The sequence below is a fragment of the Nomascus leucogenys genome, chromosome 9 (genome assembly GCF_006542625.1).
Source record: "Nomascus leucogenys isolate Asia chromosome 9, Asia_NLE_v1, whole genome shotgun sequence".
In the NCBI taxonomy this organism is placed as follows: domain Eukaryota; kingdom Metazoa; phylum Chordata; class Mammalia; order Primates; family Hylobatidae; genus Nomascus; species Nomascus leucogenys.
The window spans coordinates 79,547,884-79,568,338 of record NC_044389.1 but is presented as its reverse complement, the minus strand read 5'-3'; the positions used below and the strand labels follow the sequence as shown (position 1 = coordinate 79,568,338).

The 20,455-nt window shown below is 35.1% G+C and overlaps 1 long non-coding RNA gene across 1 annotated transcript; it reads left to right on the top strand.

Annotated features, from left to right (window-relative positions):
- Nucleotides 1–2,557: 2,557 nt before the first annotated feature.
- LOC115836639 lies at nt 2,558–19,226 on the top strand. Its single transcript, XR_004031642.1, has 3 exons — nt 2,558–3,051; nt 11,513–11,633; nt 19,149–19,226. It is a non-coding gene; the product is annotated as an uncharacterized LOC115836639 (long non-coding RNA).
- Nucleotides 19,227–20,455: the final 1,229 nt, after the last annotated feature.

Genomic DNA, 20,455 nt, shown 5'->3' with positions numbered 1-20,455 from the left:
CAAAGGGAATGACTCTTACCATCATTAGAAACTAAGTTTTAAATCCTTTCCCATCTGAATACATTAAGTTGCGAAAAGAGTGGAATTTGTCACATACTTCTGAATGTCAGAAACTGAAGACAATCATGGCTAATCATTGAGGGAGTAATTCAGGGAAACTGTCTTAGACTGCATCAAAATTCATGGCAAGCACGGACAGTTCAATCAATCAGTATATTATTTATTTATTATCAGCTGTGTGTTCAGTGTTCTGGAGGATATAAAAGAAGCATAAAACGTGGCACCTGACCTTAAGGAATTCACTATTTTGTTAGTGAGAGAAACAATGTATGTTTCTCTCTCTCTGTGTGTGTGTGTGTGTGTGTGTTTAGAAGACAGATATCAGTTGAATTGTACAGAATTGCAAAAAAGTTGATTGTAATTAATGAAAGGAAGACAATCAGATTATCTTACTTATCAATTAAAAATGAGAGAGAGAAGCGAAGGAGGATGAAAAGAAAGAGGAAGAAGAAAGACGAGGAGGAAGAGGAAGAGGTGCTTCAGGAATTGGGTTTTAGTCTTTGGAGGTATCAGTGGATTGATGGTTCTATGACTACTTGAAGCCTCTTGTCTGGTGAAATTTCTAGAAAGATGAGGCTAAGAACTTCTTGAGAGAGAGATAGCATGGGGTAAAACAGGTGTAATATAAAAGAAAAACAGAAACGAAGAATGGAGAAATGGAACAAGGAGGTTAGAATTTTCTAACTACTACTGTTCCTGAAATTAGTCTCTGTAACTCTAGACTCATGAGTCATTTTCTAAGCTTGTGTAGAAGGTTTGTTTTCAATCAAACTTTACTCAAATAAGTTAGAATAAATGAATCCAAATTGCCTAGTAAAGTGTATATATAGATGATATATATCATTATTATTTTGAAATATTATGATTTCTGGTACTCAGGATTCACATGGTTAAAGTTACGAAAAGGGAATGCAAAGCTGTTGGACTTTTCAGTATGTTGTGTAAAAGAAAAAACACTGAGTGAAAAACGGGAGCCAAGAGCTTTGGTCCTATTTCTACTACCAAGTGTCCAGTTTCCCTTGGATAAGCGCAAGGTAAGGAAGTCTCAATTTTCTTTTCTGATGACTAGGGAGAAGATGGGTGATTTTAAAGATATTTTCTATTTTTCAATTTATGTAAATCTGAGATTGACTCAGAGGCCTGGTGTAATCTGCAAGTATCTTTGATATTTGTTCTGTGAAATCCACCATGCAAAAACTTATGACTTTGAAATCTAAAAAAAAATTTTTTTCTCCCTGTGAACTTTTTTATATTAGCTTTCCAGGCTTGTCCTGTCTACATAAACTCATTTCCGAGACTTCTAAATAATTGTCACTGATTAGGATACAAGGAAAATTTAGTTTCTAAATCATAACATGTGGGAAGTGTGTACTTGTTTTCTCTGACATTAACAGGATCTTAATTCCTTCTGAGAAGCTGAGTTAACACAGGTTTAATCTTGTATACGTGTTATTATTGAGAATGAATCTGCTTTTCCATTTGATAGAAAATATGATTGTGTTCTGATGAGAGTGACATTTAAAATTGGTTTTCTAGACCTGGTGTGCCCAAAGAAACCTCACAGATGGAAGAGGAGAAAAATGTCAGAGAAGCTGGTACACTTCGATTTGTTTCTGCTGCCTGTATTTTTCTCCTGATACCTGCTTCTTGGAATTGCCTGCAGTGCACCTCAAAAGAAAAACATGTTGCAAAATGCTCTATTAAAGCAGTGCACAATATTTTAGTACATACTAAAAAGGAAACAACTTTCTCTGCTCTCCTATGGCTGACCTCTCTATCCCATATGCATCGTCTTCCCTTCCCTTGATTCCTTGGGACACTGTAGTGTTTTTCTGAGGGACAGAAACAAAAGGAAACTTGGTGCTTTTAATACGGATTAGATACTGCAAGAAATTCCCATTTCTCACCATCCTCCTTTCAACAGCAGTTCAAGAAGTCACTGTTACAAAGACCAATGTATGTATTTTGAGCAAAAAAAAAAAAAAGCAAGGAAAAACAAGGAGCTGAGGTCTGTTGTACATGTCACAGTGTTTTAAAAACTGTCTATCATTTGGTAACCATGTCTTCCTCTCCTCTCTAAGGCAAAGCTTTAGAGGTTCATCTTCTAAAATCTATGACAAGTGACCTTTGGTTTTAGTAGTTGAAATTGTTACAATCTGTAAGTCACATGTCACATAACATATGAAAAAGAAAATCTGATCTAGAAATAAAAGGTTATTTTATTTATTAAAAAACTTCTGGAAGAAATAAATTCAAAATGCAACAAATTGATTTAATCTGGCAAAATTATGGTTCATTTCAGATTCATGTATTGCTCGGTAATGGCTTTATGCTTCCTATCTTATTCCCCATTATTCTCCTCTTGTTAAGGTCTTGGATACAAAATTCATACATATTTATCCATTCTTAATGACAGTGTCCTAAAAATCTTTTATGTTAGATTTCTTTTGGATATTAATCTCATCAAAACTTCATCAAAATGCGATAGTCAACATTAAAATTCCTATCTTTCTCTACAATAGAAAAAACATTATTAATGTTCTAAGTTTAGTTTACTAAAAATGCAAATGTACTCTTCCCAGTCAAAATTGCCCAGCATCCTTACAATTGTGACTTAGGCAGGCAGGTGGAAACGATGTTAGTTTTATTAGCAGCTTCTGGGCTAAATGCCTTAGGTAACAGAAATCAGAGGAATGATATTGCAATGACATTGTCCTTTAACAAAGGAGTGATGCTTAACATGAGAAATCTACAGTCTGGCCACTGAAAACTGAAGGAAAATAACCACTGTTCATTATTGTGAAACAGGAGAAAACAAGGCATCATAAGTTAAATAAGGTTTTTCCTTCCAGAACTGAAAAGCAAGTTAATCCAAATGACAGATTGGATGGACTTTCTTACAAAATTGTGGGCTTCTCATTTCTGGATGTGCTCAGACAACAGATGGACACTAATCTATGGGAATCCTGCAGTAGGTGGAAGTTGTACCAGGTGAGCTCTAAGCTTTGTTTAATACAGAGATTCTGTGCTCTAGGAACCATATGGTGAGGGCATTAAAAACAAGACTGAGAGAAAAGAGACACTGTTAATCCCAGTTTTCTTACAATTTCTTTTTGCTGGCTCTTTGAAAAGGTGACCTTTTCTACTCCACACTTAACTGGCATTTTTAACTTTATCTGTACTCTGCTAGCCTACTCCCTAAGTTTGTTTCTATACTCATAAACACCATTTAGAAACCATTAATAATTGTGTTTATTAAATACATTATCAAGTGTTCTGACGCATAGTCTCAAAGATGCATTTGAGATGGATACAGTTTAGGATGAAGATTATGAATGGCACTGAGTTTGTGGCAGAAGGGAAGAGCGTAGGAGATTATTCCCCAGCTCTCTTGATTTTTACCTGATGATTTACAAGGTATGTAAATTAGGAGACAACCACAGAAGGTACATTTAATGACCTCTTAATGCATCATGGAATTTACGACAAGGCATGAATAGCTTGTGCACTCAACCATTGGAAGCAGATGCTGCAATAATTCTACTTAATACTTAGAAGCAAAGTGAAGCATATTGTTTTTTATACAAATGTTTATGAAACATTAATAAGAATAATATACATCATTCAATGCTGAACATATAATCTGAAATCCTATTTTATAAATATTTATAAAGGAGACATTTTTATTCTCAACACAAATTGATTTCAAGCCCAGATTCTAGGATGCTGCATGGTTTTCTTTCTCTTTGTATATGTTTAACTAGAGTAAGACTAACTGACTCATAGGGCCAGTATCACTTTGTACTGTACCTACTTAGTGAGAGCCTAAAGAGTTGCTTTGAATCAATTCATAAAATACACTCTCCACTACATGAGCTCAGTTAGACGCTTGGAAATGGAACTTTTACTATTGTGTTAGATAGTAACTATTGTGTTTGGAAGAACTAAAGAGCTTCATTAATTTTAAGAAAGTACCCAGTTTCTAAACTACATGGTATTACTTGATGTTTATAGAATAAGAAATCATAAAAATGAATGCCATCAATTTTCCATCAATGCCTCAAATGTTGGGTTGGTTATTCATAATGATCAATTATGGCCAGGATCACTTACGCATAGGAAAGGAGGCAGAATATTTTTGAGGAAAAAACTCTACATTCCAATATTGCAGTAAATGTGATTTATTGTTCAAAGTGCTGTAGTTCTTCACTGCTAACTACAGTTGCAGGCATCTTAGTCACACCATTTTCTTTCTGGCAGTACTTTTTTCTATTTGCAATTGTATTATGTTTCTTTTAATGACTTTTACTAGCCAATGTCAGGTTTTTTCTCCTCCCTTTAATGGGGAAATCGTTTTAAAGAAATAGGATACTGTGTGATTTTCTTTCAGTTAAAATATTCCTAATTGCTAATTGCTCTTCAACACTGCAGTACTGTCTATCCTTAGCTTCCTGAGTTTGGTCAAAAATGTCAAGATCATGAAATGAATCATTCTTATAACTTTATTTGTGTAAGTATTTAAAAGTGAATTAAGTTTAACATGGCAAATTTAGCCTTCTTAAGCAACACAGTGAAAAGCATCAGATGAAACGTGAGCCTTGGGAAAAGTGAAAAGAGCTTTATGGTCTGAAGGATATGCCATAGCAGCTAAGTAAGAAAGGACAGATTTAAAGTGGTTAGGTGCTATGCATAGGAGTGATTTTAAAAGTACTGCTGAATTTGTTTCATTAATACCACTTAAACCTGTCTAACCCATTTGAACACAATGCAATTGGTTATTTAAATCTACCTTGAGGCATTTGATTCTAGCATCATCATGTCTGCACTCTTTACTTCATCAGCTCATGTCTTACCATTTAAAGATGCTGAGATTGTAATATCTCTAAATTTGGTGTTTGTTTTAGATTTCTGAATACTGTTACATACGTGACATGTCCACATCTAAAGAGAACTCTGTCAGGAATTAGAAAACTATGCCATATGTTATTATTATTATTTTTTTTTTTACAGAGTCTTGCTCTGTCACCCAGGCTAGAGTGCAGTAGCACTATCTCAGTTCACTACAGCTTCTGCCTGGATTCAAGCAATTCTCCTGCCTCAGCTTCCTGAGCAGCTGGGATTATAGGTGTGTGACATCACGTCCAGCTAATTCATATCTTAGGTATTTAAAAAGCTATTTTGACTCACTCCTGTCCTAACTGCCAGAAATTGAGATATTGTAAGAAAGAACTGTTAAAAAATAATAATTCTTCTTTTCTATTCCTGTATATTACTGTATATTATCAGTTTGTTCAACATATTGAAAGACTTTAACAAAATTTTATCTCAATTGTGTCTAGGATACCCTGTGAAATAAATTCTATCACCAAAGTAAATATTTATGAGAGTTATAGTACTAAAAATAATCTAGTCATTAGTACTTAGGTAGATTTGTCTAATTGAAATAAATTAGGATAAATTACATTTGTATTTAAAATACAAATGTTTATTTTTAAGTACCAATTGTTATTGTAAAATAAAAGTCTTCATAAATGTTTTGAGTTTTCCTGGGTATCACAAACTTTGTTTTGCAGTGGGAAGAAAAAGAATGGCAAATAATGAATATGTTCCACAGCCTATTTGCCCAATTAAAGTAGATAGAGTCAGAGACTATGGTTTAAATAGGTTTAGAGTAAACCTAATATAACAATATTCCAGAGCCCAGTGGTCTAGGTATACCTAAGTGTCTTTCTTTTAAGGCCATACTCTTAATTCCCTCATTGGACTCCACATTCATGACCTTTCCAGGATGCTGGTTTATTGCCTATGCTCTAACTCCATGCCAGCCACTGCTATTCACACAGGCTGGATCATGTGCCTCCAACAGTCACTAAAATGCCATCTTCCTCTTTACTATTTTTATCATGACCTGCAATTTGAGGTAAGAGAGCCTCATGTTTGTCCTCCAGCTTTTCCTCTAGTCTTTTTTTTTTTTTTTTTTTTTGAGAAGGAGTCTCGCTCTTTCACCCAGGCTGGAGTGCAGTGGCGCAATCTCGGCTTACTGCAGGCTCCGTCCCCCGGGGTTCACGCCATTCTCCTGCCTCAGCCTCCCGCGTAGCTGGGACTACAGGCGCCCACCACCTCGCCCGGCTAATTTTTTGTATTTTTAGTAGAGACGGGGCGCGGTGGCTCACGCCCGTAATCCCAGCACTTTGGGAGGCCGAGGCGGGCGGATCACGAGGTCAGGAGATCGAGACCATCCTCTAGTCTTTCCTGAGAATGTCCTCTGTCCTCTGCTGCTTTCATCTGGAGTCTGGCAGAGACCAGGGTAGCAACAGTAGCACAAAGAAAATGAAATTTTATACATTCGATTGCACTTAATATTCACCACAACCCCATTTGGAGAGATGAGAGGAAAGCCTTAGGGAGCTTCAGTACTTTGCTCAAAGTCACACAAGTATGATGAGACCAGTTTCTGATTCCTAAGCTGCCTTTCCCCACCGAATCACAGTGGTGGCAGCATGAAGGCCCAGTGAATATATACTGTTACATATGAGCCCAAGGCTGTGTTATTAGGCCAATGCCATATCTACTATTATTTCTGGTTCCATTTAATATGGCCTAAATATTATTAAGGCATTACACCATTTAGTTTGCTAATAGATTATGAACTAAGTTTGACATCTTCAATTAGTTTGGAAAATGAACTATTTAATGAAAAGTGTAAGTTTTGTTCAAAAATAATTTTGACTAGATATTTTTGAAATATTAAACTTAGCAATGAGGGTCGTGTGGGCAAAAGTTTTTAATCAACTCCTTCTCTAAGAGTTCAGTTTGTCAAAAAACAAATCCTTGTTCTTAACACTTGGCATGTGAATAGGAGTTTGAAAAAAATAATGAACTGTGGATAATAATAACTAAATGATTCTAGGAAAATGCGTGAGGAAATGTCAAACTAAGATTATAGATTGTTGAGACTGCTATTCTTGTAACTTATTTTCCTGGATACACTCTTTGACATACTTTCATAAATATTTTCTTTGTTGTTGGGAACCAGGCCCCCAAATCTGGCCATAAATTGGCCCCAAAACTGGACATAAAATCTCTGCAGCACTGTGACATGTTCGTGATGGCCTTGACGCCCATTCTGGAAGCTTTTCAGTTTACCAGAATGAGGGCAAGGAACACCTGGCCCTCTCAGGGCAGAAAACTGCTTAAGGTGTTCTTAAACCACAAACAATAGCATGAGCGATCTGTGCCTTAAGGACGTGTTCATGCTACAGATAACTAGCCAGACTCATACCTTTATTTTGCCCCATCCCTTTATTTCCTGTAAGGAATGCTTTTAGTAAATCTTATGACTGGCTTGCTGTCAATAAATATGTGGGCAAATCTCTGTTCAAGGCTCTCAGCTCTGAAGGTTGTGAGACCCCTGATTTCCCACTCCACACTCTATATTTCTGTGTGTGTGTCTTTAATTCCTCTAGTGCTGCTGGGTTAGGGTCTCCCCGACCAAGCTGGTCTTGGCAGTTTGTCTCTTCAAATGAAATTCAAATTCCTAAAGTTAGGAGGGCAAATAATGTCTTGTATTAACATTATATCTCCAGTATCTCGCATACACAGTCATGAACCATTTAATAACCTTTTGGTCAATGACAGACCCCATATACAACATATACAGTCTGTATAATCATATAAGATTATAATACCATATTTTTATTTTGCCTTTTCTATGTTTAGATATATTTAGATGCACAAATACTTGTCAATGTGTTACAATTGCCTATGGCATTCAACATAGTAACATCCCTACAGCATGATGCTGTACAGATTTGTATTCTGAGGGCAATAGACTATAACATATAGCTTAGGTGTATAGCAGGCTGTAACATCTAGAACTGTAGAAGCACATGCTACAGTATTCACACAACAATAAAATCACCTAACAATGCATCTAACAATGCATTTCTCACAACATATTCTCATCATTAAGCAACACATGACTGTAGCAGCTGCTTAATATTTATTGAACAAATGGATTTAAGTGGCAGAGAAAACTTTAATTTCTGTATATTTTATGTTATAACATATTTTCTTGACTAAGAACTGTTCATTGCCTTTGAATCATGAGAATATAAGGAACAATAAGATCTGTGGAGCAAATTAATTAATCAAGACAAAATGCTTGAAAGCTATGATTGCAAGTTTGTGTGTATGTCTGCAAGGCTATGGGCATTACAAGTATTAATGTATGTTTAATGTTTATAGACATATCTCCTATACAGTGAGTTTTTGTAATACACATATTTAAATAAATCATTTGACTGAACAACAGTCACAGTATGCTTTCACTCTTAGCTATAAGGTATAGGCAATATAGAACTAGTTCTTTACCATAGGGACTTGAGATGAGAAGAAAGCTCTTGGATTCTATTTCATTATACCAATGGCTGATAATAGTGATAAAGATGATAAAAAGGTGTTAGAAGCCCTGGGCTTTGATATTGCTGTTGGTGATAGGAGAAATAAAATCATTACTCTTGAGCAGGAGCTAGAATGTTTAAATGCTAAATTTGCCCATGGATGCTTACATTTTATTCTTTATTTGTATCATGATTAAACAACTTTTATTATTGAAATTCTAACCACCAATTACTGTTTTTTGTTAAAGCAACATTCTAAAAATTTTTTGGTACAAACAGTATTTATTACAGATTCGTGTAAAAAATCTGCAGGCATAACCCCTGTATATAAAATTTAAAAAGACAAAGAACAATTTGGGCATATTTTTTAGAAAAACAATATTTATTAGAAATGCATTGTTCTTTCAAAATCAACCAGGCTAGGGACTTCTGACAAAGATGGAATATATTTTGACTTCCAGACAAAGATGGAATATATTTAGTTCTTCTTATTGCTCTTGATAAATACAGCTGAAGTCCCTGGAGGTTATATATAAAACAAACATAAGGAAATTCTGAAAGGTAGAAAAGATGGCAGATCAGTTGTGGACCTTAGGGTCCAAGACATAATACAGTAAAAGTTTGTATGTTTTTCTTTTTGCCTCATATATCTAGGACTGGGAACTAAGGAAGCCAGCAGCTTGGGAACACAAAAACGAACTGATATGGTTTGGGTCTCCACCCAAATCTCATTTTTAATTGTAATTCCTAATGTAGAAGGAGACACCTAGTGGGAGGTGATTGGATCATGGGGGCGGATTTCCCCTTTGCTGTTCTCATGATAGTGAGTGGATTCTCATGAGAACTGATGGTTTAAAAATGTATAGAACTTCCCCTCTTTTTCTTCTGTCTCTTTCTCCTGCTGCCATGTGAAGATGTATTTGCTTCCTCTTTGCCCTTCTGCCATGATTGTAAGTTTCCTAAGGCCTCCCCAGCCATGTCCTGTACAGTCTATAGAACTGTGAGACAAACCTATTTTCTTTATAAATTACCCAGTCTTGGGTAGTTATTTATAGCAGTGTGTGAACAGACTAATACAGTAACATATCAAAAAGCAAACCAACAAAAGACACACACACACACTCACAAGTCTGTTCAATTTAGCCAAAGGACAGGAAAATGATCAAACTGCAAGTAAGAAAACTTGAATAACTCTCCTTTCTGAGCCAAACACTGTGGAAAAGGGCCATACTCCAACCCACTCGTGTCAGCAAAAGCTAAATGGGAAGTCTTGACCCGCACCACTCCAGTCTATCATGAGCAATCCCTTCCACTCTGCCTCCAGATGGAATCACATCAGAGAAGACTGAGTGAAAAGCTGAACTTCCTTCCTTGACTGGTGGTAAAGAGCCTGTGATACTCATGGTGTGAGCATAGGCCACACAGAAATCTTAGATTATCATGCTCCTGACAAGTGGTAGCCCCCTTTTTCTGCTAGTATAGTGTCAGAGGAGACTTACTAAAACAGAAGATTTAAATAAAATCCAGAGTCTAATAATGTAATACCCAAAATGTCCAGTATACAATCAAGACTCACTTGTCATATCAAAAGCCAAGAAAATATTGACTTGAATGAGAAAAGATTCCAGCAGTAAGATGACATAGATGCTAGGATTATCTAACAAAGATTTTAAAGCAGCCATCATAAAGGTTTCAAAGTTCAATTATGAACTTGATTTAAGCACACTGAAAAACAGAAAATATCAGCAAAGAAATAAATAATATAAAGAAGAAATGAAAATGTAGATAAAATTTAAAATAATGAAAAAAGAAAAGACCCTTAATGAGTGATCTTAAAAACAATGTAAAAGATAAAGGAGGGAATCAGTGGAATCCATGAACATGAAGATGTAACAATAGAAATTACCCAGTATAAATAAGAAAAAGAATAAATAGAAAAACAAAATGAAAAGAACCTCAGGAATCTATATAACTGTAAGAAAATATCTGACATTTGTACAACAGGATTTCCAGAAGGAGAGTATAAAAAGAGTGTGGCTGAAAAATTATTCAAAGAAATAATGATTAGAAGTTCCCCAAATTTGGCAAAAGACATACACTTACATGAATCTGTAAAAGAACTCTAAACAGCATAAAACAGAAAGCCAAGTCAAAATAAATCATAATTAAATTTCTGAAAAATAAAGACAAAAGGCTGGGTGCAGTGGCTCACAGGTATAATCCCAGCACTTTGGGAGGCCGAGGCAGGTGGATCACTAGAGGTCAGGAGTTCGAGACCAGCCTGGGCAACATGGTGAAACCCCTTCTCTACTAAAAATACAAAAAATTAGCCAGGTGTGGTGGCAGGTGCCTGTAATCCCAGCTACTCAGGAGACTGAGGCACGACAATCACTTAAACCCAAGAGACGGAAGTTGCGGTGAGCCAAGATCATGCCACTGCACTCCAGCCTGGGCAATATAGCGAGACTCAGTTCCAAAAAAAAAAAAAAAAAAAACACTTGAAGTAGCCAAAGATAAATAACACCTTAGATGTAGGAGTAAAACAATTTGAATAACCCAGACTTCTATACCCATCAAAATATCCTTTAAGAATGAAAGGGAAAGTAAGATATTCTCAAGTGAAGGAAAATTATGATAATTTATCACCAGCATATTTCCTCTTAAACGTGGCTATACTAGATAGAAGGAATGAGATCTAGCGTTTGATAGCATAACAGGGTAACTACAGTCAACGATAATTTATTGTACATTTAAAAATAACTAGAAGAGTATAATTGGAATGTTTGTTACACAAAGAAATGATAAATCCTTGAGGTGATAATATACCTCATTTATCCTGTTGTGATTATGACTCATTGTATGCCTGTATCAGAATATCTCATGTGTATCACAAATACATACCCCTATGATGTATTCATAATTTTTGTTAATGTAATGGCTAAAAAAGTTTTTGAGACAAAATGAACATGATAAAAAGAATCTTGGAAGATGAAATGACACCTGAAAAACATAGACAAATACTATAAACTTTCCTTCTCATGAATTTCTAGATTGCATTTGATGATTGAAGAAAATTATAAAATTTGTTTGATGTCATTCTCAATATATGTAAAGGACATATTTAAGACAATTTTATCATAAACTGTAAAGGACAAAGGGGCTTAAAGGAAGGTAAGGTGTTTCATGGTAAGGAAACAGTTAATTTTGTAATTAAACAAACAGTTAAAATGTGATAAAACGGATGAAACTATGCATATAGGTTGTACCAATGTTAATTTCCTCAGTTAAAAAATTGATACAGAATAGATGTATCCATTTTCTGAACACATATGATAATATAATAGATTCATGAATTTGTTAAGATCAAATCAGTGTAATTGGGATATCCATCACTTTAAACATTTGTGTTTATGTTAGAAATGTAAGAATTATTTCTTCTAGCTATTTTGAAACATAGAGTAGATTTTTGTAAACTATAATCATCCTACTGATCTATTAAACACTAGGTCTAATTTCTGCAATCAAACTGTATATGTGTATGTATTAATCAACATCTTGGTATTATGTCATAATTATGTAAAATGTAACCATTGGGAGAATTGGTGAAAAGTACCCTAGATCTCTTTGTACTATTTTTGCAACTTTCTGCAAGTCTTTAGTTATTGCCAAAAAAAATCTTAAAAAGACAAATGTGTTACATAAACTTGCTATATAGTTTTTTCTTTGAAAAGTAAATATATCCCATATGGTATACAAAAAGACCTATTCAGGCCTGCACATTCCAGTTCACATGCAGATTTCATGCTGATCCATCCCATCAAGTAGATCTTTGGAGATCTGTTACAGGATATTTTTAGCTTCTATTCAACGTGATCTTTATAAATATAAGATGTCAGCATGAAATGTAGCCATCAAGTAAAATTTTGAAATGAGGGTGATAATTTCCAAGCCAGTAGTTAATCAATTGAGCTACTTCTTTGTTGCTTCACACAAAGTAACACACAACATACTCAGTTAACTTTACTGTTTTATATGCAGTATCAATTTACTAGATATTTTTAAATGGTATGGAAATATATGTTATAATGATTATTCTTAATAATTTTTGAATACTTATTATGAACTTTGTGCATTAGTATATGCATAATACACTATCTTATCATATTTTTTCTGTCCTATTATCAGATATAAAGCCCAAAATATTTAAATAATATACTCAGGATTATCCATTTAGTTAGTGCCAATGGTAATATTTAAACCTAAATTTCTATCAGGTAGCTTATAATCAGGAAAAAAACCTCACAAGTATTTCAAATAGGAAATATTTAACACAAGGAATTGGTGTGTTGCATGGATCTCTGAAAATGGAGAAAGCAAAAGTTATGTGTTAACTCAGGAATTAGAAACTCTCAGAAGCAGTTCCTACCTGCAAGGCTGGGAGAACACAAGTGAAGAAGTGTTAAGGAGAAGAATCTCAGAGCACAGACAAAGGCCTAACGTTTAGTAACCAATGCTCTAGAGGCAATGTCAGCCTAAGGAAAACTAGAGTGAGAATCAGAATGAGAGTAAGAGAAAGAGAAAGATGAATATGTCTGTTCCTCTCCTGATTTCTCTCTTGTGTCCCAGTAGTGCCTCTTATTGATCACACTCAGAGTTGGCCATCTAAAAAGTACTCTGGGAAACAGAGTTTGCAGATCAACCCCCACCACCACCTAGTGCAGACAGGGGTGGTTAAGACACCACAAACGAAAAACTGGGATAGACAGAGTTTTGTAAAGTCATAATATTTATACTGTAACACGTCGCCTTCAAACAGCCTTCAAAGTAGGCACTGTGCACTAATGCTCAAAACCTTAAAATCTGAAAAGCTAAATTTTATTTTTTGTGATTTCTAAGAGTTTTGAAACAATGTAATATATGCTTTTCTTTGCTCTTTCTTTCCCACCAGCCTTCCAGACATGCCAAAATATGCAATTTTAGTTTATACTTAAGCAGTTACATAAAAATCTTTAAAATTAACAAATAATTCTGGCTGGGCATGGTGGCTCACGCCTGTAATCCCAGCACTTTGGGAGACCGAGGTGGGCGGATCATTTGAGATCAGGAGTTCAAGACCAGCCTGGCCCACATGATGAAACCCCATCTCTACTAAAAATACAGAAATTAGCCGGGCAGTAGTGGCACAAGCTTCTAATTCCAGGTACTTGGGAAGCTGAGGCTGGAGAATCACTTGCACCTGGGAGGCGGAGGTTGCAGTGAGCCAAGATTGTGTCACTGCATTACAGTCTGGGTGACAGGGTGAGACGCTGTCTCAAAATAATAATAATAATTCTAACCTTTGACATCATCCAAAAACAAAATTACTGAACTGCTTCATTTTCTCTCTGTAGATCTCTAGTTAGCATTCAAGGTGCTAATGAAGCCAAAGTCTCAGGTATATATACTTAGTGGGTCAGTTAGCATCACTAACCTCCAGGTACACAGATAATTTTTCTAAACTTAAATATGTTAACAGATGCTGCTGTTCACCTGAAATACTCAGTGATGGACGGCCAACAGTGCTAAACTCACTAGTAGCTTAGTTTATTTTTTAAAATGTGACCCAGAGATATCAATGAATTTGACCCAATGGACTTTTATCCCTTCCTTATCTATGTATTATGTTATCTTTTGCACCAACATTGATCAAACAAAAGTAAACTTTTTTCTTATTTGTTGGACTTCTTGTTTAAAAGGTCAATGCTGTCAGGATATAGTTTGGATTCTGCAGGAAATTCTGTAGGAAAATGAATAAGGTATTATTAAAAAGACCTGCTCAATTTTATACCTGGTATACTTATTATTTATAGAGATCATAAAGAGGTAGAAGTTAAATGAACTAAAGTACAGTTGCATCTTCAGTGGCCAAAAGAAGAAAGAAAATAATGAGAAATCCATGCTGACATCATCTACTGGGAAGCTTGTCATTAATATTGTTACATGCATGATTTGTAACAAATGAAGATAGAGTAAAAGAAAAAGCTTTTCTCTGGCTTACACTTTTAAAATTTCTTGCTTAGATGCCCATAGTGGGAACATATAATGGGACAATTCTTTCCATGTGTCTCTCTAGACTCAATTCAGTCTTGTGGATTTAATTACTTGTGAGAACTTGAGCAGCATCTGACTGTCAGCTTGGAGTAGATGAGTAGTGTCTAAACAGTTAGTATAAATTAGTGGGACATGAAATCAATTTAATAATTTAGTAAATCTTGACCATACTTTTTAAAATGAAACAGAATATAATAAGATAATATAGAAGAATAGACTAGAATATGATAGAAGCAGAATAGTTCAGGAGGTGAGTAATGTTTTGTAAAATGTTTAGTTCTTTCTCTCTCTGTCTCTTTCTGTGTCTGTGTGGGTGGGGGTGTGGAAGGTGTACGCGTGTTCTGGGTTATGATATAAAATGTGTTATAAGTTGTGGTGAAAAGAAAAGTTTGAATTTGACAAATGTAGCAAAAGAGAGCAAACCAAAACAATTGTGTATTTCTGTGCTATCTAGGTCAAACTACTCTGGCCAATGTTCTTCTGGCAACTGAAGGGAAAAGGGGAGTGGAGCTTGATGCCTTAGAATACTACTTCTTTATAAAACATCCTTTTTGGCTTAGCTAAATTCCTCTATCCTCATTTTACTACAGATGAAAGTAAGATGTGAGCCTGTTTAAAAACCAGCATTTTTCATCACTCGGTAAAATTACCTTCTCTCCCAATCATATAGCTGTGTCTTGTAGATTTGAGACTTCTTTTACTTAGTGCATAGTTTTTCATACTGTCTTTATATCATAATTGCACAGTGCATACAATACTGGTTATTCAGCAGGGGGTGGGTATGGGGGGCAGTTGTGGTTGTCCCAAAAAGCAAAAGACTGCATAATACTGACATAGTTTGCTAGTTGTCAGGTGTTGCCAATTTGATTGAGTTAGGCAGACTCTAAGATGGCCGCAATATTTTCCACTTCCTAGTATTCATGGCTTTATGTAAGACCCTCCCCTTGAGTAACTTCATTCTTACCAATCGAATATAAAAATAATGAAGGACTGCCACTTCTATGATTAAATTACAAAAGATAGTCACTTCTATCTTGCTAGTAGATTCTTGATATTGCTTTGTTAGTTTGTACAATTTGGTGAATAAGCTTTCATGTGGGAGAGTTCCACACGGAAAGGAATTAGGGGTGCCTCCAGCCAAAAGCCAGCAGGGAACTTAGGCCATCAGTCTCTCCAGGAACAGCTCTATGGAAGCTGAAAGCTTCCAGTAATGAGATGAGCTCAGAACTGGATCCTTCTCCAATTGAATCTTCAGATGAGACCCGAGCCCTGGCAGACAATTTGACTGCAGTCTTTTGAGATATTCAAAACAGAGGATCTACCTATGCCATATCCAAATCCCTGATCCACAGAAATTGTGAGGCAATGTTTCCTGTTTTAAATAGCTAATTTTGGGGGTATTTGTTACATAGCTATTGAGTACAAATTCAGTGGTACTAGTTCTCAAACAAGGGACATTGGGCAATATCAAAATATTTGAATTTTCTTTGGTTTTCACAAAGGTAGAGGCCAGAGATGCTGCTAACCATTCTACAGTGCACAGACAGACCCAGACAGCAAATGATTTTTTGACTCAAAATGTCAGTAATGCCAAGGTTAAGAAGCCATGGCCTACACACTTAAGCAGATTTCAGTACCTTTAGACAAGAGATCTTAAGTCTCATATTCTGCACATTATTGCTAATGTCTACTAATAAAAATAAATTATTTGTAAATACATTTCTTGGAAACCGATTGTAGAATCAATGGCATTTCATTCATTTTCAAAGGGTCACAATGCTTTTTTCTTTAGAAATATCCCAGGAAGAAAAGTATGAATGTATCTCCATTAAAATACTTTATTAATTTTAGAGATAGGTCCATTTTGAAATGTATGGGTAGGCTGGAAGCTGATAATAAAACATCTAAATGAGCAAGAGAAATTTTACATATTAATCTCTCTGTGGTAATACTGAAGCAGCCAAATTTATCTTTCTCTATATTTGGCAAGTTATGCTCCCCCTCAGGCTAAGACTCATTATGCCAAGTTATATCTTACGCTGAAATGGTTGACATAAAACAAAAGGACCTCCTAAAATCCTGGTGGGTGTGTCTGTAACTTTTTAAACTCAAACTATAGTACATCATGAGTAAATCAGTGGAGTTGTCATGAGAGAAGGCAAACGGAACTGTAAGCAACCGGTGCACATTGTGAACAGCCACTGTTTCATTTATGACCTGTCCTGTCAGAGAAACGGCACAATTTGTATTGCACACAGATTGATATATTTTTGGTACACAAAAACAACCTGAATGGTAAGGAAATACATACTGATATGTTTGTGCCTTCTGTCTTACTCAGAGCAATAATATAATTACCAATTATGTTTGTTTTTTTTTAAGAAAACGAGCAGTAGCAGATATTCCATGGAAGAAATATTCCCTCATGCTAATGGCAAGAGTTTTCATTCTTGTAGTTACCAGGAACACACAGTCTCAGCATAGCCATGCTCTAGTCACCTTCATCAATAAGCTAGATGGCACCTTAGTCTTGACTGAACATTTAGCACTTCACTTTTGTCTGCATGGACTGGGGAATACTGGTTAAGGTTATAGCTGCCAAGGTCTGTTACCCTTCAAGGACATTTCTGTCCCAAGTTTGTTATCCTGACCAGTTAATATGTCTTTCCTTCAATAACACCTTCTTAAATCCGCAGTAGGACTATAGTTTTCTCCCTTGTTTAAAATTATATAATGCTGTTTATTGTTATGCATTTTATATATATTGCATGTCTAAGTTGTTTGTGCTTGCATTTCTGCAGTGAACAATGTCCATTAGAACCTAAAAAATGCAAAGCACTTAACTATTATAAATGTGGGTTGTTGTTGTCTGATCATCAAATCTATATTTCTTGTTTGACTGGTTTGACTTGATGATTCCTGAGTGTGTCATTCACCCTATAGAAAAATCATACCAAGTTGACAGATAGCAGCACTTACATGATAATTAATTAATTAATAGTGGCCTATAGAAGCACTTTAATACCTTATGTTGACCATTTCCCTGGCACCATCAAAATAACACAATAATCTTCCTTATTTCTTTCCTTGGTAATAATAGATAATTATTCTTCTCAGATACATCTGACTTTGAAAGTCTAAATTGTTGACTTTCCTGGAATAATGTTTTCTTTTCTAGGACAGGAAAGACAATGTGGTTAGTGTGCAATTGCTATAATGCGAGGGAAAACACAATTAAATTTAATTAAGCAGATTTAATGACCAAAATGTTAATACAGTTTCTAGTTTATAATATCCAGTCTTAATGTGTGTTTGTCTGATGAATACATAGTGCCTCTCAACATTCATTTGCTTGACTCTGCTGCCTGTCACAGAAGGAAGTTGAATGGTTCAGAGAGAAGAATAAACAATTATTCTTGTATAACATGCTTATTTATGGCATATTTGGTTTATAATAAAATAAAATAGAAGAGTTAAGCAGAATAGCATCCATCTTAAAAAATAAGACATGAAGGAGCTAAAAATAAAAATGAGAGGAAGAGAATATAAACATGAGTCAGATAATTATGCTTCCTCATTAACTCTCATTGCAATCTTATAAATGGAACTAAATAGCCTGGCATGTTTAGAAGACTAAATGTATTCCATTTGTAAGATTTACTTGCTAATAAAATAAAAAATATTTGGCTTTATAGGTAGATATTTGGGTTAATTCCTATTGTCTTATCATCATATCCAAATGACATTAGGCAATTAATGCTTACTGATGGCAATAAAGTTATCTTCTGATAATAAGTACAAAATCATAAAAGCTTTATAAATTGCAGTGCCAAGTGTTTAGTGTGTATTCATTTTGTGAATTTGCCTCTTACAATGAGTTTAAATATGTGACTTTCTACAGGTAATTCAACAGTAAGTTTCCTTTTGGCTTCAGGAGAGCTATCTAAAGAGGGTGACAGAAAACAAAACTTATTTTACTGTTTCTTCTTGGAGGACAAAAGTTACCCGAAATACATGGACCTTCACTTAAATGAGTAGCTCCAATTTAAATAAAATCTATTGTAACACGACTTCCCTTTTTGGAAATTTAGACACCTGGTTGATAGATGACTAGCTAGAGGAGAATCAGAGATAATTTTGTACTTGCATCACATAATATTATATGAGCAAATGTATATAATGCTTAAAAGGGAGATTTATTTTTTGGGAAGGGTTAGATAATGATGAGTTGGGAAAGAAGCCTGGAGGAAAGGAGTTCAGAAGAAGCACTAAAGAGGGAACATGGCACAGTCAATGCAGTGCTTTGCAAGCAGTAGTTCTCATACCACCTGCACTACACTTAACTGAAATACTTAATAAATATGCAAATTTCGGGGACCACTCGAAACACACTGGATGAAAATCTTTTAGGGTTGAACAGAGCATCTGAATTTTTAACAAACATGTTTGGCAATTCTGAGGTACATTAAGGATTGAGACCAATTGATAATAAAGAATATATTTTTGATTTTTTATAAGTAGAAGGAAAACTGTTTTAAGAATAATCAGGGAACTCGTCTTTAGCACTTTCTTTATCTCTTAACTTTTTTATTTCAGCACATCTGCTTCATGGTTTTCCGCAGCCTAGCTTTGTCTGCTATATAGTCCACCCGGAAGAAGAGAGTCTAATCACAATGTATGTTATTTTTACATCCCTGTTAAAGAAACCAGCAAAGTCTGAGACTACATTTACTTAGCTTCATTTTATTCCCAGGGAAGGGAGCCTCATTAGCTCAGCTTGAACTAAGTGTGCTCCCCTGATCCAAGTTATGGGCAGTAGACAGGGCCATGAAATAAGACATATTTACATGGTCCCACCACAACTTCCTATGAGTTTATTCAAAATATATGAGCATATACAATTTGGCAGAGACTGGACACTATATTAGACATAAAACAGTAAACAATGAGGAGTGAGGGAGGAATGTTCTCAGACATGAGCAATTCATTGTAGGCTGGGCGAGTAACTTAAAACATGTCAGTTAAAATTAGCAAAATAGTGGTAAGAATCTAAATGTTCAACAGTAAGGCTGAAATGATGAGATACATCTGTGAAATAGAAGAGTGAAAAAAGCTGTCCTCAAAGAATATATAGAATGAAGGAAACTACTTAAAATATATTTTTATGCTAAGCACACACACATTATAAAATGTCTGTAATATAACCCTATTTAAAAATAAATACCAAAACAGAAAAACATTGGGAGATATAAAAAAGTGGCATGATTACCTGCCATTGGATTTCAGGTGTTTTTTTCTTCTCTTCTTCAAAAATTTCTAATTTTTGCAAATTTATGTGATAAATAGATATTACTTTTATAATTGGCAGAAAATAAAAGAGAAAGGAATAATATTTAATGTGCAGCTTGCTGCTTGTCAGGCAGTTTGAATGTTAGCTGAGCCACTACTTTTAAGACTGACCAACAACCAAAGACGTTGTACCTTTTCTCAGTGTTTGCGGAACCATAGATAATTAATTGGCTTATGGAATACTTCTTTTCCTGAAGCTAACTGTGGGTAGAAAATGTAACTTGCATTTTCTGCAAGGCATAGGCTAACCAATGAAGCTGTAATAGAAAAAACAATCCTCAGAATTCTGTCCTCAGGATGTTGTAATCTTACACATGTGTCTTCTTAAATTCACATAGTATATGGGTTGACAGCAACATGAAAAGTACCATTACTAAACTGATCATACACAAAAAAATGTCAGCTAGAATATAGCAGTCATTTGTATTTTTTGGCCAAAAAATAATTATTTTTATTTGGAGAAAATTCCAAGATAGGTCAAAGGTATTCCACCTCTCACTACCAAAGTACTATAGAATAAATATGTTCTCTTCCACTCCAGAGACAGCTATAAT